General features: G+C 45.5%; 1 pseudogene; it reads left to right on the forward strand.

Moving 5' to 3' along the window:
* The first annotated feature begins 440 nt into the window (after positions 1 to 440).
* On the forward strand, positions 441 to 17,928 carry LOC126068905 (hyaluronan synthase 3-like; annotated as a pseudogene).
* Positions 17,929 to 19,858: the final 1,930 nt, after the last annotated feature.

Genomic DNA, 19,858 nt, shown 5'->3' on the forward strand with positions numbered 1-19,858 from the left:
ACAGTCTCCCCCATACTATACACCCCCTTTCTTCCAGGACTAAGATAACTGAGGAGCAGAATGAATAACCAGAAGACTGCGTGCTGGGCATGAAATCGCAGTCAAATGTGTGAACAGCTTATTCTTACTAGAAGACTGTAAAATGTGAGGGCAGGACCCCTTACAGCTTATCTGTTCTGTATATTCCCCCACTCCCTCGCCTTGCACACCTATAGCACTTAGAATAGTGCCTCCCACAAATCAAAAGCACAGAGAACGTTTGTGAAATGAATGGAATCAGAGAAAGAGAATGCAGTGGTTTTATAAGTTTCCTAGAGGTTAAGGCAAGGCCTGGTGTGTGGCTCTTCCATGGGACCAGCAGCATCTCTGTGTCTCTTTTTCATGGCCTCTCTCTCCTGGAGACTCACTGACCATTTCTCATGCTGCATTCATGAGAACGCATGCCACGGGCCTCAGTGGCACTCTGCATCGCCACCTACCAGGAGGACCCTGACTACTAGCGCAAGTGCCTGTGCTCGGCTCAGCACATCGCTTTCCCTAACCTCAAGGTGATCATGGTGGTGGATGGCAATCGCCAGGAGGACGCCTACATGCTGGACATCTTCCATGAGGTATTGGGTGGCACTGAGCAAGCCGGCTTCTTTTTGTGGTGCAGCAACTTCCACGAGGCGGGTGAGGGTGAGACTGAGGCCAGCCTGCAGGAGGGCATGCACCGTGTGTGGGATGTGGTGTGGGCCAGCACCTTCTCGTGCATCATGCAGAAGTGGGGAGGAAAGCGTGAGGTCATGTACATGGCCTTCAAGTCCCTTGGAGATTTGGTGGACTACATCCAGGTACGTGACTCTGACACTGTGCTCAATCCAGCCTGTACCGTCGAGATGCTTCATGTTGTTGTTGTTAGGTGCTGTTGAATTGGCTCAGATTCATGGTGACCTTATGTATAACAGAACAAAACGTTGGCCTGTCCTGTGCCATCTTCATGATCGTGGCTGTGTTTGAGTCCATTGTTTTGGCCACTGTGTCAATCTGTCTCACCCTGGGTCTCCCTCACCTTCCCCAAACCTCCAATTTACCAACCATAATGACCTTTTCTAGAGATTGGTCTTTCCTGATGACATGTCTGAAATGAGCCAAAGTCCCACCATCCTCACTTCTAAGGAGCATTCTGATTGTATTTCTTCTAAGACGGATTTGTTTGTCCTTCTGGCAGTCCACAGTATATTCGATATTCTTTGCCAACACCATAATTCAAATGCAATCTAAGCTTCAAGTGATGGTATTTCCAAACCCCAAATTGGGAAACAAGACCAACAATATTTGAAACCAGGTGTCTATATTCCACAAGGATTCATGCTCTTATGTTTGCATTTGGATTTATAATATCCTCCCTTCTGCATTTTCCTCCTCTGCATTTTGACAGATTTTCTCGACCCATTCTGCCAGTTTGCATCTTTCCTTACTGTGATTAAGTTGACTAAATCATCTAGGAAAATCCCTTAAATTCGTCAGTAAACTTTCCAAATTACCTAATCCCATGGCTTGTTAGTGCTATTCTGAAGTTGGCTCTTTTCTCTATTTCTCTCTTCTAATGCCTGGTGGTTCAGTGGGTAGAATCCTCATCTTCCGTGTGGAAAACCTGGGTTTGATTCCCAGCCAATGCACTTCAAGCACAGCGACCACCTGCCTATCAGTAGAGGCTTATGTGTTGCTATGACACTGAGCAGGTTTCAGTGGGGCGTCCAGACTAAGATAGACTAGGAAGAAAGGCCTGGCAATCAACTCCCCAAAATCAGCCAATGAAAATCCTATAGAGCACAACAGTCCAATCCTGTTGTGCATGAATTTGCCATGAGATAGGGGCTGACTCCTTGACTGCTAATAACAATAACATCCTTCCTGGATCCCACATGACTATCCACCCACTACCCAGAGCACTACAGAGTCCTGGTGGCTCAATGGTTAAGTGTCCGGCTGCTAACTGAAAGGTTGGGGGTTCAAATCTTCCCACTGGGTCTTTGAGAGAAAGATGTGGTGATCTGCTTCGTAAAGATACAGCCTAGGAAACCCCATGGAGCAGTTCCACTCTGTCACATGGGGTTGCTAAGAGTGGAAAATCAACTTGACAGCACTTAACAATACTACTCTGTCCTGTAGGGGTCACTATGAGTCAGAGTCGACTCAATGGTAACAGGTTTGGATTTTTTTTTTTTTTTTTAACAACACCCAGAGCATTGCTGGGATGACTGAAAATATGCTAAGGATCCTGGCCAAGGAGAGAGCCACAGTGTGCTGGGTGGGGCAGTAGGAGCCTTGGATTCTAATTCCAACTCTGTCTCTAATCAGTAGTGTGTTCTTGGGCAAGTCACTTCTCTCTGGGTCTTACCCGTAAAATACATAGAGGGAAATGATGGACAGAATAGGCTCACTCTTGATGACCTTTTGCAGTTCAAGTACTTGATGAGTCTCAGCAAGGCATTTGCCCACCTACTTGGCTTCCCTGCTTCCCTTCCTCCCACTGCCCCAGTTTAGGGATAAACTGTGCGCCGAAGGCAAATACCTTCGCTTGTGCAGTGAATCCCATCCCCTCGCTCCAGCAAGTCTCCCTCTCCCCGCTTCATTATCTATTTTCTCTTCTTTGCTGAATCATTCCCATCAACATCCAAAAACCAAACCAAACCCATTGCCATGGAATTGATTCTGAGGCATAGCAACCCTATAGGACAGAGTAGAACTGCCCCATAGGGTTTCCAAGGCTATAATCCTTACGAAAGCAGACTGCCATATCTTTTTTCCATGGAGCAGCTGGTGGGCTCAAGCCACCAACCTTTCGGTTAGCAGCCTAGAGCTTAACCACTGCGCCACCAGGGCTCCGTCCTATCAGCATATAATGCTGTAAATTCTCCCATCTTATAAAATAAAGTCTATCTTGACTCTAAGAAGCCCTGGTGCTTCAGTGGTTAAGTGCTTAGCTGCTAACCAAAAGGTCAATGGTTCAACCCCCCACCAGACTTTCCAAGGGAGAAATATGGGGCAGTTTGCCTCTGTAAAGATCACAGCCTTGGAAACCCTGTGGGACAGTTCTACTCTGTCCTACAGGGTCACTATGAGTCAGAATCAACTCGGTTTTTGGTTTTACCTTGACTCTACTTCCTCCTCAGCTTCTCCTCCATTTCTCTACTCTCCTAGGTAAAACTCCTTCAAATAACTGTTTATGCTTTCTTCCCTTCTTTTCTCTCTTGAACCCATTTCAATCACTGCACAGCTCCTCCACCCAAACTACTCTTTGTTAAGGTTGCCAGTTCTCTCCATGTGGTTAAACCTAGTGGTCATCGCTCAGTCTTCATCTTACTTGACTACTCAGCAAGGATCATTCCTTCTTCCTTGAAACACGTTTCACTTGGCTTCCAAGATACTACATTCTCTTGATTACTCCTTCAGGATCTCCTTTGCCAGGTTCTCCTCATCTCCTTCAGCTCTAAATGTTGGAGGGTCCCAGGACTCAGTCCTTGGGTCTGTCCTCCAACTTCTTCACTCCGTTGGCAATCTCACACAGTCTCATGGTGTTAAATACCATCTGTCTTAGCCTAGATTTCCCTAGGAGCAGAACTTTAATAAAAGGTTTGCAAACAGGTCATTTACCTGGGGATGAAATTCTAGAGAGCAGGGATGTGGGATAGGGGAAGTGAAACACGGAATAAAGGAAAACCAATTCATTCATGGATTATTGAACTGACCACCACTATGAGCAACTGAAGCTTGATTCCACAGAACCTTCTAAGGAGACTCAAAATTGTCTACCGAGGAGTGAAAAGGGGAAGCATTTACCCATCAGCCTCCATTCCCTATTGGTAAAAGGTGGCCATGGGCATCAACTCCCCCACAACCTGGGCTGTACCTATGGCAGTGCCAAGTGAGTTCTTGCAGTGCCCTGCAGCCACCCTGGGGTGGGAAGCAAGAGGTACACCAAGCAGCAGAGGTGAGGCAATGTTAGCTTGTACCATTGCAAATCTGGCCAAAGCCTGCATAACAGTTAAAGGAAGAGGAGGGACCAAGAGGACTTGGAGTAGTGCTTAAAAGGTGTCTGATATATCACCCATATCCTGATGACTCTCCCACTTATAGCTCCAGGCTGGACCTCCCTCTTAAAATCCAGGCTCACGTATCCAACGGCCTATTCCACATTTCTACACGTCTCTTCAAAACCTTCTCCTCCCTTTGTCTTCCCCACCTGAGTTAATGGTAACTCCATTCTCCCAGATGCTTCTTCCTTCCTAGCCAAAATCTTGGAGACATCCTTGAGTCCACTCCACATACAATCTATCAGTATATTATGCTGGCTTTACCTTCAGAAGAAGTCCCTGGGTGGCCCAAATGGTTAAGTGCTCAACTACTTTACTAACTAAAGGTTGGGGTGGTTCGAACCCACCCAAGGCACCTCAGAAAAAAGGCCTGATGATCTGCTCCTGAAAGATCACTGCCTTGAAAACCCTGGGGAGTGGAGTTCTACTCTGAAACATGGGGTTGCTATGAGTCAGAATCAACTCAACGGCAACTGATTTGGTTTGGGTTTTGCTTTTACCTTCAAATTGTATCCAAAATCTGACCTACTTCTACAATCCTTGTCCAAGCCACACCAACATCCCTTGTCTGTTGTTAGGTGCTGTTGAGTCAGGTCCAACTCATAGTGGCCCTATGTACAGCAGAAGGAAACACTGCCCGGTTCTGCACCATCCTGCACAATTGTTGCTATGTTTGAGCCCCTTGTTGTAGCCACTGTGTCACTCCATCTCTTAGGGAGCAGCTCTTCCCCGGTCATATTTTGAATACCTTCCAACCCGAGGGGCTCATCTTCTGGCACTATATCAGACAATGTCTTACTGCTATTCATAAGGTTTTCACCGGCCAAGTTTTTTAGAAGTAGATAGCCAGGTCCTTCTTCCTAGTCTGTCTTAGTCTGGAAGCTCTGCTGAAACCTGTCCACCATGGGTGATCCTGCTAGCATTTAAAATACCAATGGCATAGCTTCCAGCATCAGAGCAACATGCAACCCACCACAGTGTGACACACTGGTAGATCTCTTGTCTGGATTACTACAATTACCTCTTAATTGGTCTCCTTGCTTGCTTGTTTTTCCTGTAGTGGTCAATTCTCTACCTGCAGCTAGTGAACCTTTCAAAATGTAAGCCAGGTGTCACTCCTCAACATCCTTTCTTCTCTTCCCTGCTTTATATTTTCCCATAACACTTATCATCAACTGACACAGTAGATGTTTTACATATATACTTTGTCTATTGTCTGTCTCCTCCTACTAGAATGAGGGCAAAGATTTTTGTCTGTTTTATCCTCCGTACCTTGAGCAGTACCTAATAAATGGTGAGAGCACAATAAATAAATCTTGGAGCCCTGGTGGCACAACAGTTAAGTGCTTGGCTGCTAACCAGAAAAGTTGGCAGTTCAAATCCACCCATCAGCTCCTCGGGAGAAAGACCTGGAGATCTGCTTCTGTAACGATTACATCCTGGAAAACCGTATGTGGCGATTCTGCTCTGTCACATTGGGTTGGTATGAGTCAACTCAATGGCACACAACAACAGAGACCAGCTAGTCCAAGACCCTGCATTTTTCAGACGAGGAGACTGTAGCCCAGAGATATGACCATGCTAATTATACTGTGAGTCCTTCTTGATGCATCTACTGGTGTTCTGAATAACTGGTCTCCATTTTCAGCAACATTAATTGCTAGTTATTATTATGGATGTTGGCTGTCTAGTCAGTCTGAATAGTAGTTTTGTAGTCAGGCTCAAATGAACCTCCATGAAATCCCTAGAGAACAATTCCAAGGCAATGGAAGCTTAAGTAATCCATGATCACAGGGTATAAAGGGAGCATGTAAAAACTGAGAGAATTTAAAGGTGAGAGAAAGTCCCTAGGGAGTATTGAGGGAAGTGCAATATCGGCATCTCTGAAGGAGGAGAAAGGAGCCGTGGTGGCACAGTGGTTAAGAGCAATGACTGCTAACCAAAAGATCAGCAGTTCGAATCTACCAGCTGCTCCTTGGAAACCATATGCGGTAGTTCTACTTTGTCCTATAGGGTTGCTATGAGTTGGAATTGACTGGATGGCAATGGGTTTGGTTTGGTTTTGGTTTGGAGGAGAAAGTGGGTATTTCCAGTGTGGGAGCAGCCAGAGTGAGGAGACAAACCCTTATATATGTCATTTTGTGCCCATCATCTCAGTGGAGAGGAATGGCAAGAGTGGGGTCACTTTTTGGGTTTGACTCAGGGGGCTGAGTTCCAGCTCTGCCATGTTCTTGCTGTGTGACTTGGGTAAGTTATCTAACCTCTCAGAACCTTGGTTTTCTCATCTATAAAATAAAGATGATACCTACCACATGGAGTTGTGAGGATTACATGAAATAATATGAAAAAAAATGCACTTAGCAGAGTGACATAGAGAAGCAATATGGTTATTACTATGATTCCTTTGATCAGATCATAGGAATATGCAGCAATAAATGCCTGGGCCATTCAGGAGAAAGCTATGGTTGGCCCAGAGGGTAGTACTGAGGAGCAGTGAGATGTGGGGGCCAGATAATGAGGGCACTAAATGCCACACTGAAGTCCTGGCACCGTGAAGTTACTAAAGGATCTTGACCAGGGACACACAGAACACAGAGTGCCTAAGGAAGACTGAGTGTGCTGTGTACAGGCCTGTGACGGGCGAGAACCTGGAGGCCAGAAGACCAACGAGAGGAAGCAGCCTACCACTACCCCGCCCCTCCTCAGACCCCCGCCCTGCACATCTCACCATCAGTGCTCTTTCTTGGTCCTGTGGCCACGACCTGTTTTAGGGTATCTGAACCACCATTTCCCTGGGAGGCCCTTGAGGGCAGGGACCCGGATGTAGTCATGCCTGTATCCTCAAAACCTGGCACAAGGCCTAGGGCTCCACGAGGGTTTGGCGAAGGCTAAGTAACCTAGGGTGACTACTGTGTGCTGATAAAACTCGGGCAGGGAGAGTGGCAGTGAGAATGGCAGGCTGACTCATAGACAACCTAGAGGAAGAGGCAGCAAGTGTTGTGCAAAGTTAAGAATAAAAACATGGGGCTGAGACCCAGGTCTGCTCCCACTTCTGGGTCCTTGGGTACTTCATAATCATTTGTGGTCAAATGTGATGTCCAGGGGTGGGAGGTGTGGGAGGGACAGATAACACGTGAGGCAGCAGCTGTGAAAGCACACTGAGTACTTGAAAGCTTTGAATCCAAGTTCCACCACTCAGAAGCTAGTTGAGCCTGGGCACGTCATTTGCCCTTTGTGAGGTTCAATTTTAGCTAGAAAATAGAGATAATAAATAGATAATAAAAGGAGCTCTGGTGGTGCAACGGTTAAGGGCTAGGCTGCTAACCGAAAGGTCAGCAGTTTTAACTCACCAGCTGCTCTGCAGGAAAAAGATGTGGCAGTCTGCTTCGGTAAAGATTCCAACCCTGGAAGCCGTATGGAGCAGTTCTACTCTGTCATATGAGGTCGCTATGAGTCAGAATCGACTCAGTGGGTCAGAGTTGACTCAATGGCATCCAACAACAACATAGAGATAATAATGCCTACTCTACCTCCCAGGGTTGTTGAAAGGATCAAATAGATTGTGGATATTCAAATGCTTTGAAATCTGTGGTGCTTTTAAAATGTAAGGCAGCACCATTAATATGGTTGTGATTAATTCACTCATTTTATTCTATTCGGTCCTTCATTTAAATAAAATTGTGAAGGACTAGCTTTGAAGGCTCAAGCTATGTCACTTCATGTACACTCACACAGGTTTTGCTTTTCTTTCTCTGCAAAAAGGGGAAACAAAGATCTCTGCGTCAGTGAGGTTTCCCAGCTTTAGGTAAAAGTGCGGTGTGAATGGTCGGCGTGCCGCTCCTGGGCACAGAGATAGTGTGAAGGCAGGACATTGGAGCGGCCAAAGTTCAGCCCTGCAGCGCCCATGTGAAATGTCCACCTCCTCTGTCAAGACCTCTTGCACCACTGCTCTGGCCACAGTGATCTGTTTCCTGCCGGCATTAGGGAGCTACCACAAAGAGCCGCCACCCCTCAGCCAGGAACTATGACACAAGTCTGCCCAGATCAATATTAAATTGTAAATCAAACACATAATGGGGATTAAAACCAAAACGAAACCAGTTGCAGTTGTGTCAATTCCTATTCATGGCAACCCCGCGTGTGTCAGAACTGTGCTGATTTTTTTGGAAATAGATCACCAGGCCTTTCTTTTGAGCTGCCTCCGGGTGGACTTGAACCTCTAGCTTTTCAGCTAACCATTTCACCATTCGGGGGCTCCATAATGGGGATTAGAGCAGAGCTATAAGAAAAGACAGAAGACATCTTTTGTTGTTGTTGTTCTGGAGCCTTTGGACTTATTGTATGTTTATTAAAGGCATTTTGGCATCACCTGGGAGCTTGTTGAGAATGCTAACTCTTGGCCCCCACCCCAGATCTACTGAATCAAAATTTGCATTTTAACAAGATCCCCAGGCGATTCTGTGCATTTAAAGTTATAAAAAGCATCTTTAAATGGAGGGTCAAATTTCCAAAGTAAAATCAAGGAAAAGGAGGAGTCACAAAGGCTCAAGTTGACAGTGCATATCTAAGCGCCACCAGGATATAGGCAAAGGAGCCTTGGCCGACAGACCTGGAATAGGGAGATCCCTGGGCAAGGCCATCTCTTCTGCAGAGCTGGGTGTGTCTCACTACCCAGTCTGAGGCCCTCAGGCTTTCAAGTCATCTGACCATTTTTTGTAAAGAACGCGTGCCCCCCAAACAATGTTCCAGTTACCACTTGGCTTCTGCTTATGGAACATAACTTGTTAGGGATATTGATGCAAAGGTTCAGTTCCACATAACAGGCATTTTTCTCTTTGTAAATTAATCACTAGGCATTCTTCTTTTACATACTAATCAAACCAAATCATACAAAATCAGGTGAGGGCTCAATTCAGGACTGTGATAAGTTAACCAGGGTGACAAATATAATTTTAGACAGCCCCGTCCTGAGATAGTCCAGCCAGTCAGCCAACTTTTTCCAACTAACCATCTGTCACCTCCCTCCCTCCCCTGTCTTTGAATGTCTACGCATATCGCATAGTTTGACTCAGTTGTTCCCCTAACATCACTATCTCAATTTTGTCCTATCAACTTGTAAATTCCTTGAAGGTAGTCAAGGCCTGCAGCTGAACACATGCTCGATGAAATGATCAATCTCCTAACATGAACTTATATCGAGAAAGGAAAGGAAGTGCCTGCAATTAGCAGAAACCACCATTTCTTGTCTGGGGAGTATTTCACTGAGGCTTTGATACTAAAAAAACAGGAAGTAAATTAAACAGCGAGCAATAGGGGAATGGTTAAGTGACTTGGGTATACATACTCAACAAAATCTATGCAGCTGTAATCCACATAGATTACGTGTACCCATACCCATTGCCATAGAGTTGATTCCAACTCATAGAGACCCTGTAGGACAGAGAACTGCCCCATAGAGTTTTCAAGGAGTGCCTGGTGGATTTAAACTGCTGACCTTTTGGTTAGCGACTATAGCTCTTAACCACTATGACACCAGGGTTTCCAGATTAAGTGTAGTTATCTGGAAATTGCCAATGTTCTGTGACAAAGTCCCAGCAGCGAACAGGTAGCACACTCAAAATTGGGAAATTTGAGGAGAGTTTAAAAAAGGGACTATTCAAGAGGCAGAAAGGGCCACATAAACTAGAGATTCCATCAGCCTGAGACTGGGAGAACTAGATGATGCCCAGCTACCACCACTGACTGCCCTGACAGGAAACACAACAGAGAATCCCTGATGGGGCAGAAGAACAGTGGAATGCAGACCTCAAATTCTAGTAAAAAGACCAGACTTAATGGTCTGACTGAGACTGGAGGGACCCCAGAGGTCATGGCCCCTGGACTCTCAGTTAGCCCAAAACTAAAACCATTCCCGAAGCCAACTCTTCAGACAAAGGTTACAGTGGACTATAAGACATAAAACGATGCTGGTGAAGAGTGTGCTTCTTAGCTCAAGTAGACACACGAGACTGTGTGGGCAGCTCCTGTTCAGAGGTGAGAGGATAAGGCAGGGGGGACAGGAGCTGGTTGAATGGACACAGGAAATACAGGGTGAAGAGGAGGAGCCTGCTGTCACTTTGTGGGTGGGGCAACTAGGGTCACATAACAATTGTGTATAACTTTTTGTATGAGAAACTGACTTGAAGTGTAAACTTTCACGTATAGCACAATAAGAAAAAAAAGGCAGAGGGGCTATTTACAAAGGTGAGGGCAGTGTTTGGAAAAGCAACAGAGTAGAGGGGAACTGTTTGCACATCTAGGCTAGGCCTGCAGGGGCAGAGGGAGCCCTACTACACAACATGATGAGAGAACTGCATGGAGAGGTCCTTACCAGGGCTGTGGCCATTGATGGAGGGACTCAGCTTGTCCACTGGTGACCTGGAAGGGAGCGAGCACTTACTGCTGGAGCAACTCATTGGTCAAACCCAACCAGAAGCCAGAGGAGGGGAAGGGTGAAGGTAGTTGGCAGGAAAATCTGGAGGGGCAAATGGAAGATATCCAGCATCGCGAATCGACTGAAAAAAGTAGGATACAAAACTGTAGGTGAACAACAGATATGTTAAGGGGGAAAAAAAAAAAAATGAAGCCCTGGTGGCGCAGTGGTTAAGTGCTTGGCTGCTAACCAAAAGGTTGGCAGTTCAAATCCACCAGCCGATCCGTGGAAAAAAGACGTGGCAGTCTGCTTCCTTAAAGATTACAACTTTGGAAACCCTATGGGGCAGTTCTACTCTGTCCTATAGGGTCGCTAGGGATCAGAATCAACCGATGGCAATAAGTTTGGTTTTTATATATACAGTAAAACCCGCGAAAGCTGGCACCTGTGTAGGGTGGAAACCTGTCAGAGTAGAAAACTCAAATATTTTCCACTGAAATGACCGATAGAAAAGTGGTAAGACTGTACCCTGTCAAAGGTGAAAAACTTGCAAGACCCAGAAAAACAGGGCAGTCCTGTGGAGTTCCATCTGTCACAGGCTTCACTGTATGTATATATATATGTATGTGTATATATATACACGCCCACTTTTGTTAAACATAAAATGACCCAGCAATTCCACTCTAGGTATATACCCAAAAGATGAAAGCAGGAACTTGAGACAGATACTTGTACACCAATGTTCATTGCAGTATTATTCACAATAGCTAAAATGTAGAAACAACCCAAGTGTCCATCAATAGACAAATGGATAAACAAAATGTGTTCTATCCATATAATGGAATATTATTCAGCGCTAAAGAGAAAGGAAGTTCTGATACATGCTGTAACAAGGATGAACCTTGAAAGCATTATGCTAAATGAAAGATCAGTCACAAAAGAACAGATATTGTGTGATCCCACTAGTATAAAATATCCAGAATAGGTAAATGCCAGAGACGAAAGTTTATTAATGGTTACCAGGGGCAGGAGGGAGGGAGGAACGGGGAGTTATTGCTTAAGGGGCACTGAGTTTCTTGGAGTGATGAAAGCTTTTGGAAATGGATACTGGTGATGGGTGTACAACATGGTGGATGTAATTAATGTCACTGAATTGTACATTTAAAGTGATTAAAATGGCAAACTGTTATATATATTTTACCACGTGTGTGTATATATATATATATTACCACATATATGTATATATATATACTTTTTATATTTTGAAAAAAGATTGAAGGGAAATCCACTCAAAAGGCAGTCATTATTGTATGGAGGTTATTGGGGAGTAGGACTGAGAGTTTCATGAGATGGAATTCTTTACTTTCAATCATTGATATTGTGCTTATGTTTGTTGTTGTTATTGTTAGGTGCTGTTGACTCACAGTGACCCCATGTGACAGAGTAGAACTGCCTCATAGTGTTTTCTAGGCATCAGCCACTCTCCTAGAGAAAAAACCTGGCCACCTGCTCTTGTAAAGATTACAGCCTGGGGAACCCTATGGGGGCAGTCTTATAGGGTTGCTATGAGTTGGAATCAACTTGACAGTATACAACAGCAATCTTTACGAAGCAGCTCACCAGGTCTTTCTCCCTCGGAGTGGTTGCCTTACCTTCCCAATAAAACACAATGAAACAAGCTGGGGAAAGTGTACTGGGGACAGGAAGAACAGCATAAGGCTTCCCCTCTCCTTACCTGAAGGCAGCCCCTTGAGACACCTTCTAAACCATTCCAATCCTTTCAGTTTACAGATGGGAAAAAAGACTTGTTCAAAGTCATAATGCAGGTTAGAGGAGAGCTGAGAGGAAATGTAGATCCCCCACAGATTTCCTAACAGTCTTACCTCTTCTGTTCATTCTCTGTCTCTACAGCACCCCTGTGTTTCTTTTCCCCCTCCACGTACCCTTTTTCTTTTTGCTGCAAATCTAAGAGCTACCCCGACTGGAAGCAGCTAAACAGCCTCACACCCTTAATCTGTCTGAATGATAAATCCAGCTGGGCAGCTCATTCCATTCAAGCCCTTCACACCCTGCTTTGAGTAGCTGGGTGGTCTCTTCCGCCTAAGCAGGGGCAGCTTGCCCTTCCTTCCACTTAGCATTCCCCCAGGAGTCTTGGACTTCCCGGGAACCAGGCATCTGCCTCCAAAACAATATCCAGAGAGGACATGGTCCTCCCACCCCCTTTCAAGGCCTGACCATAAAATAAAGCCGCGTGGGCCTTGCACCCCTGGACAGGACCCTTTGTCTGGATTGGAAACAGCCTGAAAAGATAAAAGCGGTTTCCACTCTGACCTCTTCACCTCTTGTTATCTTGTGCCCACTGCCCTGAGACTCTCTGAAGCCGACAGTGGCATTTTCCCATGGTCTCTGGGGTTAACAATGTCTTAGCAGCAAACGGAGAAAGGAATGTGAGGAATGTACCTGCCTAAGGGGCGATTATTTTCATCAAGGACAGGCTGAAATGGATAATGAGGTCAAAAACAAATGCCATCTCTTTCTCAAAGGACTCTCTAAAGAGAGGCTATTAGATATAGTTCATTAGTTAGCGGGGGTGGGTAGAGAGTGACTTTTTAGACCAATCCCTGAAGATAGATGGAGGGAAAGCATTTTGCTAAGTTTAGATTCTTCTCCAAGTCAGTAGGGGGCTAAGCTAAGACTCAAATTCAAGCTTTTAACTATCTGAGTTTCATTCAGGTCCAGGCAACAAACGAGGACCTGGACTCAAAGCAAAGATTTGCAAGAGAATTTATTACAAAGACACAAGTGGGACCTATAGAAAAAAAAACAAAACAAACAAAAAAATCCCTAATACCTGAAATCAAATTTGCAAAACAGATGAAGCAGAGTTTATATATAAAAACACATTTATCACATGTTAACATCTTTAGAAAATGTCCCCTTTTTTGCTACCATTACCATCTCTGTCATTCAGGCTCTAAACCCACCTCTCTACCCCACCTTCACAGCCTTAAATTGTTGTTAGCTGCCCCGACACATGGTGACCCCCAAGCACAACAGGGCCAGACTGTTGTGATCCATAGGGTTTTTATGGCTGATTTTCAGAAGTAGATCACCAGTCCTTTCTTCCTAGTCTGTCTGTTCAGCATCATAGCAACACACATGCTTCCCTGAACAGATGAGTGGTGCCATGAGGTATTGGCTGGGAATCGAACTCAGGTCAACTGTGAGAATTCCACCACTGAACCACCGGTGCTCACTCAGCCTTTATAATAACCTGCGAACTGGAATTCCTACTTCCAAAGCCTTTTCCTTCCAATTCATCGAGTATCCAACACGGATTCATCCTCCTAAAACTGATTGTATCCAAGTGCCCCTGTTCGAAAACCTTCCTTGATCCTAATGACTGAATGTGATAACTGTGTGCCAGCCCAGTGCCCGGGCAGGGTAGACTCTCCTTTCCCTTTCCTTTTTCTCTCTATCGGCACAAAATGAAGTTCAAAACTTCCCAGGCTGGCATTTAAAGCCCTCCAAAATCTACCCCTAATTAACTTTCAATATGTAACACCTCTTTCCCATGCCCATGTGGACACACATCTTTCAAAAGCACTTTCCAATAGAACCCCTAATTTTATTAACCTTCTGCCAGGGTAAATGCCTTGAGCAGTGGTGGTGGCACAATAAATGCTTCTGAATATGTTTCAGTTCTTCTTTGGTTTTAATTTTCTCATGGGAAAAAAAACAAAACAATGTACAGAACTTCAGGCTTGGTTCACTTTGTGCAGAATCGTGTGTGGAAACACAATGGGGAGGTAGAGAGGACCAAAGCTGAGCGGCTGAGCTCCCAGAGTTCCCTGCTGGATAGGAGGGGGTCTGGATGGACCCACACAAACACACACTTGAGAGAAAAGCACCCCCACCAAAAAAGGAAAAGCATCTACAAAGAAAAAGCAAAGAAGAACAAACTGGGGACGTAGAAAGGAATGATTAAGAGCACAAGCTCCTCCTAACCCAGGCTAGCACCTTACCCTCTTTAAGCCTCAGTTTCCTCACCTGTAAAATGATGTTAATAATACCTACTTTATACAGTTGTTGTACAAAACAAAGGGGTGTGAGTAAAGCATGTAGCAGAGTGTCTAGCACATAATAAATTGCATCAATGATAGCTTTGATGATGATGAAGGTGATGTAGACTGGTACCTGCAAAAGTTGCTCTTTGCCTAAAAAGGTAAGCTGGCTCCCTGTAGAACACGTGAGACCTCCAAGTTCCTGATGAGGTTGTGTTCACTCAGTCCTTTGTACCTTGCTCCAGCTCTACTCCCGGTTTGGAATGTACACTCAGTTTAAAGGACACCTTCCCAGATCAGCCCCTCACCCACAGCCCAAAAAAAGAAAACCAAACCCGTTGCTGTCAAGTCAGTTCCAACTCATAGCGACCCTACAGGACAGAGTAGAGCTGCCCCATAGAGTTTCCAAGGAGCACCTGGTGGATTCAAACTGCTGACCTTTTGGTTATCAGCTGTAGCACTTCACCACTATGCCGCCAGGGTTTCCTGTATCCTCTTTAACCACCAGGAATTCAGAGGAACAGAATGATCACTGAACACTTTGAATTTTTTTCTAGCAGTCATGTAAAACAAATGATCCTGGCTCTTCTCCCTACTCTGAACCCCAATCCTGAGTATTCATTGTGAGACCAGGGGTCAAATTCAGGGGTACAGTCTGTGGTTGTGGGACTAAGGCAACTATATTGGGTCCTTACAGGAATAAAGGAGTCCCTGGGTGGCCCAAAAGGAGCCCTGGTGGCACAGTTGTTAAGTGCTTGGCTGCTAACCGAAAGGCCATTGGTTCAAACCCACCAGTAGCTCCAAGGGAGAAAGATGTGATAGCCTGCTTCCATAAAAATTTACAGCCTTGGAAACCCTGTAGGGCAGTTCTACTCTGTACTATAGGGTCACTATGAGTTGGAATCAACTCAATGGCAATGGGTATGGTATGGTATGGGTGGCACAAATGGTTAAGTGACTACTAGCTGAAAGGTTGGTGGTTCAAATGCACCCAGAGGCACCTCAGAATATGGGCTTGGTGATCTGCTTCCAAAAGGTCACAGCCTTGAAAATCCTGCGGAGCAGTTCTACTCTGTACCCATGGGATTGCCATGAGTTGGAATCGACTGAACGGCAACTAGCAACAACACAAGAATAAAGCCAATGACCTCAGTCTTATTAGTGCCTGTCATATACAGCTGAACTAATCAGCCATAGCCAGAGCTTAGGTCTTCCAGAGAGGCACTGTATAGCAGTGGTTAAGAACTGGAGCTTGCTCATCACCCAGATTCGAGTTGCAGTAAGGATTAACCACTTACTAGCTATGGGATTTTCTAAGTATGTAAATCTCTGAGCCTCTGTTTCTTCGTCTATATAATGGGGGTGATAACCTAAGGGTGGAGGTAAAAAACAACCAAACCCATTGCCATCAGATTGATTCCAATTCATAGCGACCCTATAGAACAGAGTAGAACTGCCCCATAGGGTTTGATAGGCTGTAATCTTTATGGAAACAGATCACCAGGTCTTTTCTCTCAAGGAGCTACTGAGTGGGTTTGAATCACCAACCTTTTGTTTAATAGCCGAGTGAGAACTTTAACCACTGTGACATCAGGGCTCCTTAAGGGTAGAGGTAGGATAATTAAATGTACTAATATGAAGTACTTAGTACCTGGCACATAGTGCATGAATCCTCAATAGTAATGGAAAGCTAAAGCTATAGATACATAAGTTATAGTAATAATGGTCCAGTAATTTTTTTTTTTAAAACAAGCAGACCACCTTCTGTCAGTTTGTCAAATTGTGATGGCTTGCATGTTGCTATGATGCTGGAAGCTGTCACCAGTATATTTCGAGTACCAGTAGAGTCACCCATGATGGACACTTTTCAATGGAGCTTCCAGAGTATGACAGACTAGGAAGTCCCAGTGATCTACTTCTGAAAATTAGCCAATGAAAACCTTATGGATCACAGCAGAGCACTGTCCAGCTCTTTTGCTTTGGGCATGTCGTCAGGAGGGATCAATTGCTAGAAGAGGACATCAGTTTTGATAAAATAGAGGGCCAATGAGGGCACAGCAGACCTTCAGTGATATAAATTGGCATACTAGCCACAGCAATAGACTTGAACATGCCAGCACTTGTGAGGATGACCAGGACTAGGCAACATTTTGTTCTGTTGTACATAATAAGGTCTCCATGAGTTGAAGTTGACTTGATAGCAGCTAACAACAAAAACAACAAACAAGCAGAAGTGAGGGAATATGTGTATCTCTAAGGAGCCCTGGTGGTACAATGGTTAAGTATGTGGCTGCCGCACTGGGTTTAATGGAAAGGTCTGTGGTTTGAACCCACCCAGCAGCTCCTCAGGAGAAAAGACCTGGTGATCTGCTCCTGTAAAGATTAGAGCCTATGACACCCTATGGGGCAGCTCTCTACTCTGTTCTATAGTGTCAAAAATTGACTTGATGGAAACTACAACCACAAATGTGTCTTTGAGCTGGGAAGGAGTGGGGGAGAGGGAGGATAGTTATTTTAGGACTAATGGTATCTAGAAGGGCAAGGGCAGTGGGAGAAGCTGAAGTCAAGAGGCCAGCAGAGGTGATGAAATCAGCTGTCCCAAAGTCTGTGAGTTATCAGTTCATCTAATGGCCCCCACCTTCTTTGCCACACATTGTGCCTTGTCCAGGGCCCTGATCTACTAGAATCCCCCGAAATTGGGAGAGTCACTCACTCAATTTTGTTTTTGTATCTTAAGATCTGGAGAGAAATCGTAGATTATTATATCCTACCATGCCATTTTACCAATGAGGAAATTGAGCCCAGAGAGAAAAATGAACTCAGCCAAGGTCATCAGTTCTAATCCTGCCTCTGCCACTAACTTGCTGTGAGACCTTGGGCAAATTGCTTCCCCTCTATGGGGCTGCAGTTTCCTCCTCTGCAATATGAGGGGCTTGGAGTATTTAGAGATCTAAGCTCCCTTTCAACTCTGACCTTTGCTGTAGTAAAATAATGAACCCTGGTGGTGTAGTGGCTAAGAGCTATGCCTGCTAACCAAAAGGTCAGCAGTTTGAATCCACCAGGTGCTCCTTGGAAACTCTATGGGGCAGTTCTACTTGATGGCAACAGGTTTCCCCCCACCCCACACCCTAAAGCTTAGACACAAGATTCCTTCCCCCTCCCCACACACACGTTTAGGTCTCTTTTTAGCTCACTTAATGTTAAACTGAGCGCTAGCTTTCACCAGGACAAGAACAGGGAGAGAGATCAAGCAGAAGGAACTGCCAGAGGAAGCCAGAGGCTCCTGGGGTGCCTGTGTGAACAACCCCTGTGACTCTGTCCCTGCAGGGCGTTCTCTGGCTGGCAGTGCAATGTGGATAAATATGGCCAGTGATCGCACCTTACATGGCCATCCCCGCGGACGCCCGGAATCCCTCAGATTACGCAGACTTCTGGAGGACTTGGAGCAAGTGCACATCACCTGCCACCACCACAAGTGTGCCTGGGTTTCTGCAGCTCCCGTCTTGTGACTGAGGAATTTTTAAATGGAAGCACTGAGCTCACAAAGAAGAAAATGTCTCCCTGATGTCACACAGTTGCTGCCAATTCGTCAGCTCAAGCTAAAGGTCAGAGGGAGGGAAGCACTGCTCTGGGCTCCTTCTGCTGCTCCCTCTCTCAGATGGCTGGGGCTTCCCTTCCAGCAGGCTTCCCACTAGCCATCCAGGCCAGCCAGCAGTGGAAGCCTAGGGCTGTTTGCATTTCCAGGGCAGGCACAGAGGCAGTCATAACACCACTTAGCTGCTTCTGCCCTCCCCTTTGCAGACATTAGCCAATTCATCCTCCCAACCCTCTCCTGCCACCACTCTCTGTCTCGCAGGCAGTCAGGGTGTACCTTGGAACCTTCATAAAATGCTGCCCTGAGGATCCTTCCTTGGGATCACTTCAGGGGTAAAACCAAATTACCTGGAGGTCCTTTTGGTATTTTAATAACTAAGTGTAATGACCAAAGAGCAAAGGTTAAGAATCCCACTGCCTGGGGTCAAATTATGGCCCCAGCACTTCCTACCAAAATAAGAAAATCATTGCCATCCAGTTAATTCCCAATCATGGTGACCCCATGAGTTACAGAGTAAAACTGAGCTCCATAGAGTTTTCTTAGCTGTAATCCTTATGGAAGCAGATCGCTGGGCCTCTCTTCCCTGGCACTGCTGGATGGGTTCGAACTACCAAGATTTTCATTAGTAGCCCAGAGTGTTAATCGTTTGCACCAGCCAGGGACCTTTCACCACTCCCTGGCAGTGTGATATTAAGCCAGTTACTTATCCTCTATGAGCCTGCTTCCTGATCCGGAAAGGATTCAATGTGAAGCACTGGTATAGCCTGGCATATAATAAATGCTCAATAAATGTTAGCTTGGCAACCATCACTCACAGCTATAACTGGGCAAGTTGCTTAATCTTTGAGTCCTAATTTCTTCATCTGTCTGTAAACTGCTAGCATCGGGAGCAATCCAACTTCACAAGTGGGGAGGAGAACCACCCCCAGCCAGAGCTGATCCCTGTGAGATAGAGGTCAGACATACCTCTACTCTCCAATATTTTCACCCTTTCCGACACCAGCCGTCCTCCCCATGGCACTTCCTACTTCTCTGCTGGGTTGAATAATTAGTTGCAATGGCCACAGAACTCAAGAATGAACTGTACTTATACTTAAGTGGTTTATTGGGGAAGTAACAGGTTACAATTCGGGATCAGGATCAACTTGGAAGAACAGGAACAACTCAGGAGACAGGATACAGTTGGTCAACCAAGGCAACTTTCAATTAAGACAGCTCTCAGCTCCTTCTTGGCTATGCCCACAGGCAGACCCCTCACTCCAGCCTACGGCCACCAGGCCCCATTCAGGCCTACTGCCACTGGGCTCTGCCATCTCTTGGCTGCTTCTTGTCATCTTGAACTGTCTCTTGCCATCTTCAGGGTTACAGCTCCTTCTTCTCTCTCTCTCTCCATGACTATCTTTCTTAAAACCTCTGTTGGGTAAGCTGCATATATAGCAAGCTCCTTATCAAGTTCAAGGCATCCCCCCCCCACACTAAAAAAGACCACAAAATAACCAATCCCCTCAGTACACCAAAAGCCACTCATTTTGCATAGTAATTGACCAATCCCTGCAAGGGTCTTATGCACCCTATCTGCACAGTAAATTGACCAATCCCTTGCAATATTGTGGCCCAGCCAATTATTCTGGCAGAACTAGAAACCCTGGTGGCGTAGTAGTTAAGTGCTACGGCTGCTAACCAAAAGGTCAGAAGTTCAAATCCAACA

Source organism: Elephas maximus, chromosome 1, assembly GCF_024166365.1.
Source record: "Elephas maximus indicus isolate mEleMax1 chromosome 1, mEleMax1 primary haplotype, whole genome shotgun sequence".
Classification (NCBI taxonomy): Eukaryota; Metazoa; Chordata; class Mammalia; order Proboscidea; family Elephantidae; genus Elephas; species Elephas maximus.